The 13,080-nt window shown below is 35.9% G+C and overlaps 1 protein-coding gene and 1 non-coding gene across 14 annotated transcripts in view; both read right to left on the reverse strand.

The window, feature by feature from the left end:
- Nucleotides 1-13,080, reverse strand: part of LOC106882686 (vitamin D3 receptor) — a 761,413-nt gene that overhangs the window by 98,145 nt on the left and 650,188 nt on the right. The window lies entirely within an intron of this gene.
- Nucleotides 1,021-1,132, reverse strand: LOC128247188 (U6 spliceosomal RNA). Its single transcript, XR_008263588.1, has one exon. It is a non-coding gene; the product is annotated as a U6 spliceosomal RNA (small nuclear RNA).

Consider the following 13,080-nt stretch of genomic DNA (forward strand, 5'->3'; position numbering starts at 1 on the left):
GGGGGGGGGGGAGAACACATATGCCATAGAAACAGGGTAACCAGGCCCATGAGCCTGGCTAGGCTTTGAAAGGGTGCATAAATAAATAATAAATGATTGACAATGGGTTGTATTTTTTTGTTCTAGGTTTTTGTTTGATTGGAGCAGCACTGCTTGTGATTGAGAAACCCAATGTGTAGCAATTGCTACATCATCAGCAAACAGCATGTTTTTCACAAGTGGACTACATAATTTTATTGTGGCTCTTGAAATAAACAGAAGAGACTATCATCTAATATGCAGGTAGATCATACAAGGGCATTTTCTGCTTTTGTCACTTCGGTTGCAGTTCATAAAGAAAGAAAACCATATCTGTTATTGACCTTTCATCCTAGAATCTGAACTATGACTGGATATAAATATATTCTACTGGCTTCTGAAGGTAGTAAAAGATGATCTGAGCAAGGGCTTTACCAATGTTGTTGAAGAAAAAGATGTCTTTGAAATTGTAGTCACCTTTCTTGCTGGCATTTTAACAGAGGGTGCTGTCTTGCTCTGATCTAGCTCAAGTGCCTTAATAATGTCTTCAAATACTCTTTTTTCCTTAGTGCATCAGTCTCAAGTAGCCCTGTTTCCTGAAGAGTGGCTATATTATGTTCATGCAAGATTGGGTGGTGTTATGGAGTGGCTGCTCATACTCTCATCATATCACTGGCAAATCCAAAGGAATGACAGAGATGGAACAGTTTGTTACTGTTGTCACAGGAGCTGCCTAAATGAGTTCATAGGTAATAACAAACTGACTCCAGATTCATCTTCAAAATTCTCTCCTGAAGTGTTGTCTTTAACTGGGTATGGCCACAAAGCAGCTGAGGTAAGAAATCAGAGTTTTTCTTCTCTTATATGGACTGCCTTCTCAAGCTGATGAATATCATATACTTGAAGTACATAAAATGAAGTGTCACCCAGCTTGGGAATCAAACCCACAACCTTATGATCATGACTCAAAAGCCTTAACTACAAAGCAATTGTGCTTGTAGCAAAAATATGGAACACTTCATGAACTTAAATGCCATTATTGTGCAGAAGCTACACTAGACTTCTTCGCATTGTTCCAGTTATAAAATATGTACAACCGAATCTAGAAATAAACTAGGAAATAAACTATATGTGTCACATCTCTACCCGTGATATGCTTGGTGGATTTAGTATACTATACCTTCCCCACCTCTCACAAAAATTGGCTCTATTCTTAATCAAAAGTCTCCTCTTCCACCTCTTTACCACCACCAGTTAAGAAATCATTATCCTTATTACTAACAAGAGAACAAAAGGAAATAAGATTGCACGGATGAAAATGTACTCAAAAGAAAATATTCAGTACAGTTTGCACAGACATGCATACACATACATACACACACATATATATATACATACACACATGCACACAAACAATATCCTTCAGTCTCCTCCAATTATTCCATTTGAAAACAACTTCACCTCAATAAGATATTTTTGATACAGCACTTTTGCCAGTCTTTCTACAGAAATCTCTTTGTAATCTCATTTCTTGGCTAGCTGGCAGCAGCATTCTTTTGGTGCATTTCATAGAAGGTGTGTGTGTGTGTGTGTGCGTGTGTGTGTGTGTGTGCGTGTGTGTGTGCGTGTGTGTGTGTGCGTGCGTGTGTGTGTGTGTGTGTGTGCGTAGTAAGTTTATGAAGACAGACAAAAACATAGAAATGTGGGCTGAAGAGAAAGGGTGGAAAGATAGGCATTTAATGAGTAAGTAGTTATGTGGATTTAGATGTGTTTGTGTGTGTGTGTGTGTTTGTGTGTTTGTTTTGTGTGTGTATGTATGTACACACACACACACTCTCTCTCTCTCTCTCTTTCACACACACACACACACACTAGAAGTAGTACCTGACCTTCGCAGGGTATATAAAATTTAAAGTAAACACAATTACACTAATTCATTTCATTTTGGATAAAATGCTTTGAAAAGGTGCTGACAATCTTCTGTTGGTCTGGGAATGTTAATTTGCTCAAAATTGTTGTATCCAAGCAATGCAGAAGATGGTTTAGGTTGAGCTTCATAATAATGTCTTCACCCACATAAAAAACAAAACAAAACAAAAAAAAACTGTATAGAAGAAACTTAGAAGTGACATAACTTATGACCATCACCTTGACAAGATGTATCTGTACGCCAAATTTCAGCTATCTCAGTGCAAAATTGTGGCCCTCAACTTGGAACATACATAGATATGCAAACATACTTTCACTTCATATATTGTTATGTCTTTGGGTGTTTGAATATCTCATTGCTAATAATGTTATGGTGACACTGGGGTTTGCACAAGGGTGTAGGAATAGTATTACGCAAATAAATATTTGGATATGATTATCTAGAACAATCTTTCACAGAAATATGTTCACACAGAATGCGCTCTGTACTATGCCAAACGAAAGGTACGTATGATATTACACTAACAAAGTAATCCAATACAAATTATCAACGCTGTCAACTGCCAACAGTTCACACAGTTTCTTTACTTTATTGAAAAGCATGTCCACTTTTGGCCACATGGGGGTGGTCAGGATCCTTCCACAACATATATTAAGAAGATAAAGAATATGTATGTATACATATTTACATCACCATCATCATAATTTAACATATGTTTTCCCTGTTGGTATGGATTGGATGGCCTGATAGGGACTGGCATAGTTTGTTTCAACTTGGTTTTTTTTAAAGCTGGATGCCCTTTGTAATGCTGAACCACAAAAGATCATCAGGGGAATACTTTATTGTATTACTACCATAAATCAAATGGTCACATCAATGCAGTGGTTGCAAATAACCAAAAATGGTGAAATGTACATAGGGAACAAACGCTATAAACTGCATCTTGTTAGTAGGTTCACTGATATATTTTTAATCATTAATTTCCTACTTGTGTGTGTGTGTGTGTGTGTGTGTTTGCGTGCAATACATGCATGCATATCGTCATCACTTAATGCTTGCTTTCCATGCTGGCATGGGTTGGATGCTTTGACTGGAGCTGTTGAACCAGGGGACTGTGACAAGCTCTATTGTCTGCTTTGGAATGGTTTCTAAAGCTGGATGTCCTTCTAGTTTAAAGCCCAAGAAATGGTAAATTACGTTACCAATCCAAAAGAATCAAAGACTATGTGAACTCAAGGGATCGAGACAAACCATTCTAAGTGGTCCCACTTGTGAGTAATGCTGAGGTGTCATTTAAAGATTTTGTTGTTTAGCTATCATCAAAAGCATCCAAACATGACCATCCTGTCATTTTACCAGTATCTAGGATTCTATTATCTAATGTGTCCTTCACTTTTAAGATGGTCAATTTAAGGGAGAGGTAGGAGGATGAGTAACTATGTTGTATGTAGAAGTATCCTTATTAGCTTTTACTTATCATTGCATTTGATGGACATTTCTGTATATGTATAGTCAGCAGATCATATATCTGAAAAAGAAGCACACTCTAAAGCATAGAGCAGTAATGTATTTACATGCAGTTAAATATATGTCCAGTCTTAGAGTGACCAATGGTTTCACATCCATAAAGCATTAGCTTTATAGGTGACTTGTCAGACTCTAATGGTGTAAGATTTTGATGAGTGGATGAGAAACCACTGGTTACTCTGTGACCAGAAACATATTTAACTACATGTAAATATATATAAGTATACCGCCTGACTGACCTTCGTAGGATTTTCAAGCGAGATCGTTGCCAGTGCCCCTGGACTGGCTCTTGTGCGGGTGGCACATAAAATGCACCATTTTGAGCGTGGCTGTTGCCAGTACTGCCTGACTGGCCTTCGTGCGGGTGACATGTAAAAGCACCCACTACACTCTCTGAGTGGTTGGCGTTAGGAAGGGCATCCAGCTGTAGAAACTCTGCCAAATTAGATTGGAGCCTAGTGTTGCCATCCGGTTTCACCAGTCCTCAGTCAGATCGTCCAACCCATGCTAGCATGGAAAGCGGACGTTAAACGATGATGATGATGATGATATATATTCGTGCGTGTGCGTGCGCATATGTGTGTAAAGTAAAATGGGTGTTAACATATTTGATGTAATAAGCCAAGAAAGTTTAATTAACGAAATTAAAAGCTGTGGAGTAAGTTTGATCTTTAGCACTTCTGGAAATGTTTCAGTGTTATCAAACATCTTTAACAACGTACAGGCTAATCATTATTGCAGATCTTAGATTGAACAGGAACAGAGAAGTAAAAGGTATTTTCTGAATGAACGCAGAATGACACGATAAATAAGAAGAAGCATCAGAGAGAGTAAATGCCAAGGAATACTTTCTGCATGAAAACTTAGTAAACTCTTCATCACTAAGTGTGTAATTTCATTAAAATCTAAACTACTGGCTTACTACATCAAGTAAGTTCAGGCCCACTACATTTTTTTATTTTTTTACTTTTCTTGTAGCAGATATTTCTGGGTACGTTATCTCTCAGACATTCTTTTAAGTAATAAGGCTATATTGTATTCATTCAAAAGTCCCATACACTTCTCAAGTCATCGATGATTTGCAGTAACAGTTAAACTATGCTTTGCAGAAGAGGCCCAATAACACTGAAACATATCCAGAGTAGTTGCAATAGTGTTAAAGATCAAACTCATTCATACTGCTTTGTAGATAGAATGTGAATAAATTAAAATAATTTCAGAGCTGTTGCTATCTGCCTTTATTGGCCAGGATTAGTAATTTGAAAAAAGGTTGTGCTTATTTTTAGAGTATAATGTTATTTAATTAGAATTTTTTTGTTTACTACAACAAAAGGTTAACCTACATTTTTATTATTCAGTTTTCAGACAGTAGATCTCTCTGGGTATTTATTCACTACCATTGTGTGTGTGTGTGTGTGTTTGTGTGTGTGTGCGTTTGTGTGTGCGCGGACTTATTCTCAGCCTTCCTGGCTGGCATTTCTGTACATGTAGTCTTACCACAACTATTATGCATGCTGGACTAGATGGATGGATAGATAGATAGATAGACAGTTAGCCTAAATCCAGTGCAGTCTGACATAATACTAGGAGACTAATTGGATATGGATCAGTAAAGCTTAGCGACTGTGATGATGGTGGTTATGATGATGATGATGATGATCGTTGTCATCATCATCATCATCTCGTCCTTCTCTTTGATAATGCCAATAATGTTAATGAGGTTGATAATAAGGAAGAAAAAGAGAAAAGAACATGACAAATAACAATATTCTATATTTCATTTGGTAAAATTGTTCTTTGTGAAATAGTATAATGGCAACAAAGTGTAAGACACACAAACACACAGACTGTACATATACATACACACACACTCATACATATGTGTGTGTGTGTGTGTGTGTGTATTATTTAATGAAAATTTGATTCAAACAAACAATTTACAGATGACAGTAATTCATTTTTATGAAATGTTACAAGTTTTTACAGATAACCAAAAATATTATCAACAAGCATGAAGCATAAAATGTTAATGTCTTCCAGCTGAAAACTGAATATTTTCTTCAGAATGTCACTCATCTTTACTCGCTGAATATATGAGGGTGGGCTGAAAAGTTCATTGGATGACTATGAAGAAGTAATGCTAGAGCTGTAAAATCCTGCATGCATTAATTTCAAATCTTCATATTGGATAACTGCCTTGTTTCTATCCAGATAAACTGTTCAAAGAAGACTTAAATAGGAACAAGTAGTGATTTCTCTTGAAAATCAACAAAATTTGGCATCGTGGCATTATGAATTACCTACAAAAATGGATTTATTCCATCAAGGACATTCATGCTGACGTGGCTGCTACATTAGGGTATGACGCTACAGTTTTATCAACAGAGCAAAAGTGGGCAGCTGAATTTAGGAGGGGAATGGAAAGTCTTGGAGATGACTTATTGTCTGGACATCCTGCACATCTTTGCTATTCCATTGGGGTCCATGGTCTTGGTTTTGCATACAAGTTCTTTCTCGAGACAGTTGTTGTTTAGAGGGCAGAAGTTTGGGGGTCTACAGTTGCATTGTCTTTCAGGGGTGTTTCTGGTGTGTTTATGTTTATTGTGAATGAGTATTATTGACTCTATATTGGGGAGGCAATATATATACACACATACACACACACAGATACACACATACACACACACAGATACATACATACAACCATGCATTGTTGTGTGGTTAAGGAGTTCTCTTCCTAACCATATGGTTTCAGGTTCAGTCCAACAGTATGGTGCCTTGGTCAAGTGTCTTCTACTATACTCCTGGGTTGATTAAAGGCTTATCAGTGGATTTGGTTGACACAAACTGAAAGAAGTAAGCATGCATGCAGGCTTGTCTCAGTGTGCATGTGTGCTAGAAACAGGAGCTGATATGGCTGCAGATAGTGTTGCTGTGGGTGTTAAATCAAGAAAAACCAAAAAGCAAGACCAGAATTCTTTCTAAACCTTCATTTATTGTTTTACATATATTACTAGAAAACTATGCTTCCAATGAATTCCATTGAAGGTAGAAATAGTTGCATATATATCAAATTTACAGTTCTAATGTTGACACTGAATGAACATAAGAGCAAAAAGAAGAGAAGTCATTGCAAAGAAAATGCCTATATGAAAGTGTACCTCAATAATTCCAAGCTAGTCCTATGTAACATGTATTGATTGATGAGTTGCTCATTGTTAGAAAGCAGCTAAAGTTACTAAAGAACAGAACTAAGCTGTAGCATGTCAATCCAGCATTGCTTCATGGGGGAAGATGGCATGAAGTTTCTTCTGTCTTATTTTGTTCTGTATATTGTTGTCTGTTGCTCACTACAGCTGTTTTAACTTTTAAAACCTAGGTTTTAACTTTCATAGAACAAAAGGAGCTCAGACACCACATCTTGAACCAGATGTTTCTGACTGGTCTGAAGCAGATTTTTACAAGGTTTTTACCAAACAGTAAATTTTGAAAAAATTAAATACTATAGTTTAATTATGTGACAATTCATGATGCTTTTAGTAACAAAGTAATTTGAAGTTTTTAAAACTTTTTATAACATTTTACCACTAAGCTAACAAGTGCATGCATCAAGATGGTTGCACATACCAGTTTGGTGGAATTTGATAGCAACTAGTCTGGAACTAGTAAGGAAGTATATAGCTGATATATATATATATATATATGCTGTTGTCTAATATGTTTCCATCAGTCAGAGAGAATAAGCACTTATATATTAAACAGAGTGGGACTATTATTTCTACAGTATTATGAACTTAGTCTCATAACATCCAACTCGTGTTACTAAATAGTTTTGTGAAGAACTTTTTCAAGTGTGGAAAGTAAATTAACAGTCATCAGATATGGCTGAACGAAAAAGTATAGGCTTCGGCTCTTTTTTTTTTTTTACTGGATTTTTGAAAATACAACATCAGAAAAATCAGGGATCAAAAGACAGTCAAAAACCACAAGAGTTCTTCTATGAGCATGTACAAGCACCAGCAGATTCTGAAGACTTCAGAATTAGGTCTAGAACAGTTGCACCCAGAATTGAGACGCTGAAAACCTTTGAAATGAATCTCTTAGGCATCACACCCAAGCTATGATACTGTAAATCCTCTACACCTTTCAAAAGTAAACTTAGTGTAGACATACAAAAACTTAAAAATTCGAAATGAACTTTACTTTCTTCTTAGACACAAAACTAAGAATTTATACAGGATAGATAATGAAACATGCATATAACTACTAATGAACAGTATTACACAGACCTGTCTCTCAGTTCTATGATAACAATTAACTACGAGGCCAAATTATTGGGTAAGGAATTGAGGATAGGGTAGAAGTTTTAGCAAGGAAAGATGCATTAACCCTTTCAGCCTGGCTGGTAATATTTGTACCAGTCAAAAATTTTACAACCCAAATCTTTAAAATTTCCATTTTATGTGATGCAGTATAGTACCGCTCCAGTTTTTCTGGGAAGTATGTAGCACCAGACATATGATCGGAGTGTATGACACTATAATGATTGCTGAAAAAGCTCATGTGTACAAACTCCCCACATTTACTGACTGCTTTTAAATGATTATTATCATGCTTTGGTAAGTTATTTATAACATTTTCTTCACTCTAAACATATTGTACGTAGTTTATAAGCATTGGATAGTAATATTCTTGCAACAATGTTGCAATACATATTTCTAAGAGTAAATAATTTTGAGTGGTACACACCTATACCATTGTGGTTTTGTATAGGTACACACTTGTACCATTGTAGTTTGTTGTATAGCTAAGACTGTACCAGATGTGCTATAAAACTGTTCTATAGAGAATCTTCTTTTTGTTGTGAATCAAACGTAGATATACAATTTTTCAATCAACCTTTGTATTACTCCCTAATACTTGAAATTTTCATTTTTTTTGCAAGGGTCTACCTCTACCACAGGTTTCCTCCACTGTCCTCATCCATACACAACACAGGACCATACAAGCACAGTCGTCTCTCTTGCACCACATCTGATGCTTCTTATGTCCAACTTTACACCTCTAGCAGAGCATACCAGCTTCATTTCTTTCAAGCCTATGCATCTTCTCAGCAGTCACAGCCCATATTTCACTGCCATGTAACATGGCTGTTCGCACACATGCACAGTACAGTCTACCTTTCACTCTGAGCAAGAGGCCCTTTGTCACCAGCAGAGGTAGGAAATCTCTGAACTTTGCCCAGGCTATTTTTATTCCAGCAGCTATGCTCTCAGGACATCCACCCCTATTACTGACTTGGTCACCTAGGTAACAGAAGCTATCAACTACGTTTAGTTTCCCCGCCTGGCATGTAATGAAATCTGTTTTCTGTATAACTTCCGGTATTTATTGCCCCTGTGCATCTGTCACACACAAAAACTATCATATATATATTGGCAAATCAAAAATAAAACAGGAAAAACAGCAAAAGGATGTACACAGTGAATATATTACACTGAAGCTCTGAGAAAGTTTAAGATGGAAAAAAAAATTGTGGGATGTGACATTTTGAGCATGGATTGTCATCAGAAAGACGAAAAAGAATAGTCTAAGAAAAAACATGTCATTATATGACTGAAAAATAACTGACTTGAAGTGAAAGGAGACAGAGAAAGTAGTTTTTGAAGGCAGGAAAGTGCAAAAATGGCCAGAGTGTGTGTGTGTGTGGTGGTATCTGAGTGCATATGTGTTTGTAGGCTACAGTATGCAATGATGCCAGTTGCAGAAGAAATCCAAGTTTAAGCGCCATCTTATTGATCAAATTGGTAGATGGTCTTAATGTTGCAGTTTTGTTCTTTCTTTAAAAAAATTCTTAGTGTATTTTGTTGTTTTACCTTCTGCTAAAATCTTATTTCAACCTAAGAAAACTCTGTTAGTTATTTTTTTTTATTGTATTATTTATTTCCTTATCATTTTTGATGGGTGGAGATATATTTATTTTCCTTCGACTCCAAACCTCCTCTATTTCTTTCTCAACTGTTGTCTTTGTTTTAGTGGTCCTAATTGTAGTAGTAGTAGTAGTAGTAGTAGTAGTAGTAGTAGTACCAACGTTTTATTTTATTTTCCACTCTGTCAAAAAATGTAAATAAAAACAAAAACAATGTCCTCTAGAAAAATAAGCAAAATAATTCTTCAAACCATATAACATATGAGTAAGAACAAAAAATAAATAAATAAATAAATAGGGAGGCAAAGATGCGGGGGGGGGGGGACAACAACAGAACCCAGAAGGCAACCACTTGAAACATCTAATCCCTAGGCAGCAACAGCAATGGAATTTTAGATATAACAACAAGCAGGCATTTTGGTGTGAGAGAATAGTGAAGATAGTCAGGCAGGTGGTGAGACATGAAATGGCCAATCTAGATAGACAACTTTCTCTTTTTTATGCTCTTCATGCTTATGTTGCTCTGGAGGAAGAGGCAAGGTAGAGGACGAGAGTGATATGTTGATGCTTTTTCCATTTTCCTTCCTGATTTTCAAAGTTTTGTTTTTCATTTTATTATTTTTATTATTTATTTATTATTTTTTTATCTGGTTCTATTTTTCTATGAATAATATGAGAGGTCAGAGAGATACTGAAATGTTTTACAGACATACTTCTCTAGTTTTTTTAGCTTTTAACAGTGCAATGCAAAGGACTTCTGCTTGCCACATGCACACACACACACACACACACACACACACACAAACACACTCATTAAGATTTTATTTCCCAGTAATCTGTTCCATGAAAATATCCCTTCACCTGGCTCATTACCAAATAGTACTACTACTAATAATAATAATGCTGACCGCAATGACAAATTCATTTATAGGAAAAAGATGCTCTTGCAATAATAATTTAAAATATCAGAATGAGAACAAAAACAATAATCTACTAATTCCCTCATTTAGAAGATGTGTCAAATTTGTATATGTAGTTGTTATTTGTGGTGATGGTGGTCTTGGAAGGAATTTTAATTAGTGACAAATGGGAAACTGTAGAGAAATGCTTTTGGAAGAAGGAACAAGTCATAATAATGTATAATTGCTTCCAAGATGGCAAGCTAGCAGAGTTGTTAATGCACTGGACAAAATGCATGCTGAGTGGCATTTCATCTGTCTTTATGTTCTGAATTCAAATTTGTCTGGGGCGAAATTTGCCTTTCATCCTTTCAGGGTTGATAAAATAAGTACCAGTTGAGCACTGGGGTTGATGTAATCAAATTACCTGCTCCCCACGAACTTGCTGGCCTTGTGCCAAAATTTTTAAAGCAATAAATGATTGTTTCTAATTAAGGTACAAACCAAACAATTTCAATGGACAGAAGTCAATTGATACCACAGAACCCAGTACATATTGATACATTATCAGTTTATATGCTAAACACTGCACATGCAGACTGTACAAGATTTGAAATATGCTACATGTTACCAATAGAATAAGATGTTAGAATGATGATTATACAGGCACAGATATGGCTATGTCAATAATGTGTTTGTTTTGCAAACAGTCCTACTGTGCAGCATATGGGGCAAGAGATTTTTACTATAGCACCAGTCTGACCAATGGTTTGTGAGTAATTATGGTAGAGAGAAACTGTGTGGAAGGTTGGTGTGTGTGTGTGTATATATATTTATACACGCACACACACACACACACATATATATATATATATATATATATATATATATATATACTGTATACACTCAGGTGATAGTCAATCTCATGTAAAAGTCACCCCCCCCTATTTTTGGCCAAGAACTTGGGAATTTTCCAAACACCCCATATAAAAGTTGATGAACAACAGGACAACATTTGTTGGTCAAGGTACCATATTATTCTGTATGTAGAAATAACACTGTTGATGCACAGAATTGGTAATATTAATGTAATTCATTGTGTTTTTGTTTTTATTCACTTTGGATTCTAGCTTGAATTTCAGCCCCTCAAATGTAGTACCCATGTAATAGTCAACCCCATAAATTTGACCTTAAAAAAATGGTCTAAATAATTTGACTTTTACACAAGCATATTCAGTATATATACTCCTCATAATCATGTTATATCTGTCTCCCATACTGGCTTAAGTTGTCCTGCATATCCAAAGTACACACACACACAAACATATACACACAATACACACATTGTAATTACATTTTGCCACAGTAGGACCAATAACCAGTTGTTGGAACTTCATATAGCTATAATGTCAATCAGTGATTTATTCATATATAAATATATATATATATATATATATATATATATATATATATATATATATATATGGTCTAGGAAGTTTGGGTCATGATCATCATAAGATCTTGAGTTTGATTTCTGGATCAAGCAGAGCAAGACATTTCATTATGTATTGCTCCAGTTTGCTTAGTTAGAAAATGAGTACCATCCCAGTGCTGGCCCAGCCCTCTCTTCCTCCAGCAACATGTCTTTGATGATCTGCTGAACTAAAGGTGGGAGTGGGAGGGTTGAGAGGACGCCTATGTTTGCTTGTGATGACATATGCATCTAAAAGAAGTAGTGAATGCATGGTTACATGTTCCCAAGTCATACTCACTTGCGAGTGACAGATGTATATACATATGGATGTTTGTATTTATGCAATGCAAAAAATGTATCTTGCCTAGGAGAGACCCTTGTTTGTGTGTAAATATATAATGTATGCACACACATGACACAATTTTATAGAGAATCTTCCAGTTTACTTGCTTAATACAAGAGTATATGCCTCTGCACTGTCACACCATTGCATTCTGGGAAGGAAAATTTATCTTTCAATGACTCATTCCACTTAGCATTAGACAGATGAAGCAAAAAGTGGTTGATTCATATCCTATCACTGCCATCTGCTTGTCTTTGGTAAAGTAAGTTTGACGCTTAATGGCTCAGTCCATGAAGCTTTCATTAGGAATTCATGAGACTAGATCTTGCCTATGTGGCTTATTATCCCATCCCTGTTATATCCTAGGGCTTGTGATAGGACATAAATTATGGATCCTTCAGCTAACAGCTCAAGACCATGTTGATTCAGTAAGTTTTAGCACTTATCTTCTATGTAACACTAGACTAAATTGTGGCTACTTGAAAGCAATGTTATCTGCGTTTATACAAACATTACATTTAAAAACCACTTTCTTCATCATATTGCTATTAGTATTCTATTAGTGTTCAATTGTATATCAGAGCAAGTCACATGATTACCTCAATATGCCAAGTGCTGTAATACTGGTTCCACTCTTGTATGTGTTAAGCGATCCAGGTGTGTAAGAGTCTATGTAACTGCCTCATATATATATATAATCATCAGAGAGAAAAAGGAGAAAAAGAGAGAGAGAGAGAAAAAAAGAGTGAGAGAGAGAGAGAGAAAAAAAAGAGTGAGAGAGAGAGATGTGTGCATGTTAGCATACATACGTCTATCTAGCTGTCTGTTTGCCTTATCTACATCTAGCCATCTACAACTATTGATCTGCTTGTCTACATGCATGATTCTCTATGCAACTATCTATCTCCTTTTCCTATACTTCATTGCAAACACACACTATATATATATATATATATATAT

The sequence above is a fragment of the Octopus bimaculoides genome, chromosome 2 (assembly GCF_001194135.2).
Source record: "Octopus bimaculoides isolate UCB-OBI-ISO-001 chromosome 2, ASM119413v2, whole genome shotgun sequence".
NCBI classification, from domain to species: Eukaryota; Metazoa; Mollusca; class Cephalopoda; order Octopoda; family Octopodidae; genus Octopus; species Octopus bimaculoides.